The 1628-nt window shown below is 67.9% G+C and overlaps 1 long non-coding RNA gene across 12 annotated transcripts in view; it reads right to left on the bottom strand.

Moving 5' to 3' along the window:
- The window catches only part of LOC102419041, a 30335-nt gene extending 28844 nt beyond the window's left edge, over window positions 1-1491 (bottom strand). For all 12 annotated transcript variants that reach the window (XR_001345452.2, XR_001345457.2, XR_001345462.2 and 9 more), the window contains exon 1: window positions 1286-1491. This is a non-coding gene — a long non-coding RNA (uncharacterized LOC102419041). The remainder of the gene's footprint in view (window positions 1-1285) is intronic.
- Window positions 1492-1628: the final 137 nt, after the last annotated feature.

The raw sequence follows: 1628 nt of genomic DNA, 5'->3' as shown, positions 1-1628 counted from the left end.
CGGCGGGATCCCGCGGGGGCGCGCCCTGAGACGGCCGCGCGGGCCCCGAAAAGCGGGAGCGAAAGGGACCAAGGCCGGGGACCCTTGAAGGGCTTCCCGGGGGACACCCCGGGGCCCCCCGCGACCAGGGAGACCCCGTGTTGTGGCTCCCTGGCGGGCCCCCCTGGCCGGGTTCCGGCTCCTTTTTTGCCCGGGGGGTCCGGCCGCGCGGCCTTTGATTCGGTCTCGGGATGGCTTCGCCGCCAACTTCCGCGGGGGCGGGGGCCGCCCACAACTCCAACTTGGCTTCCCGTCTCCAATGACAAATAGCGCGCCGACGCCCCCGCCCCTTCGGCGCCCCTGACTCGCAGGGGAGGCGGGGCCCAGGACCTGGGGGGGACGGAGTCGGTGCAGGCCGGCGTCCAATTAGGTGACGGCAGGGAGAGACGGGGCCGCGGGGATCGCAAGGGTCCCCCAGAATAGCCTCTGGAGGGGCGAAGCCTGGGAAGCCGACGGAGGGGGAGGAGTCGGCGCGCGTGCGCGTTGTCGCGCACCCGAGCTCGGGTGCCAGGGGCCGGCGGAGCTCAGGATATAAGTGTATCTCGCCCGTCAAAGTCATCGCGGGACACTTTGTGTCTAGTCGTGCTGCGGCTGGCGTGTGACCCCATTAATAAAAGCGCACAAATTCCCCGCTATAGTGAGCGCCAGCGGAGTGCCCACCCGTGTGCCGGCCCCGGTCCCGGTTCACCAGCGCCCCTGTCTGTCCCTGAGGTCCAGTGCGCCTGCGGCTCGTGGCGGCGCGGGGTGGAGAGACCCGCAGAGTGTGTTCTGCACTCTGACTGCGTGGCCGCGGTGGGCAAGGGCTCTGCCTGTGACTCAGTTGTGTGTGTTTGCCTTGCCAGCGCCTCGCTGAACAAACAGTCGTGGGGTTGAGCACTGCTCTGTGGAGTGTTTACAGTGGAGCCTGGGCGGGGGTGCGGGCGCGTTCGAAGGGGAAGGGGACCCTCATCCTCCACCACCGCACCGCCGGCCTCGGCAGGGCGAGCTGCGGGTGGAAAGCGCCCAGAACGAAGCAGCGAGGCTGGAACAGATGGGGAGGAGGAGTGGGGTCCGGAGACCTGCTCCGGTGGGGCTGCTTCTCAGTCTGGCAGCTCTTGCTCGCTGTCTCCCCTCTAGAGAAAGGCCACCCCCCTCCGTCCCCAGGTCCCCCAGTGCCTTCTTTCTCCCTGGAAATCTGGCAGGGAGTTGGTGGAAGTAAGAGCGGCTTCTAATTCGTGCAGATTGCCAAGGCCCGTCTCTTGCCCACCTGCTGCTGCTGGCGGAGAGGGACAGTCTCCCGGACTCCCTTCGCCCCGGACGAGGGCACTCGTGGCACTTCTCCCAGGGGCCTCCATTCCGAAACTTCAGCTCGTTCTCGGGTCCCCTGCCTGGTGGGAGAAGCTAGGGGGGGCGGGGCGGCGAACCGAGAGAAATCCGCTAACTCCGGGATTTACAGTGGCGGGGAGAGAACCCAGCCTTTCCCCCCGCGCCCTCCTCCGCCGAGGTTTCTTTGTACTTCGGGGGGGCCCAGCCTGCCACCAGGGCCCGCGGAGCTTCGGATTCCCCTCCGCCCGGACTTAGCCGAAGAGGAAAGTTGGAAGAGATCGGCG

The sequence above is a fragment of the Myotis lucifugus genome, unplaced genomic scaffold (genome assembly GCF_000147115.1).
Source record: "Myotis lucifugus unplaced genomic scaffold, Myoluc2.0 scaffold_459, whole genome shotgun sequence".
NCBI lineage: Eukaryota > Metazoa > Chordata > Mammalia > Chiroptera > Vespertilionidae > Myotis > Myotis lucifugus.
The sequence above is the reverse complement of the archived record's forward strand: the minus strand, read 5'-3'. Positions and strand labels throughout refer to the sequence as shown.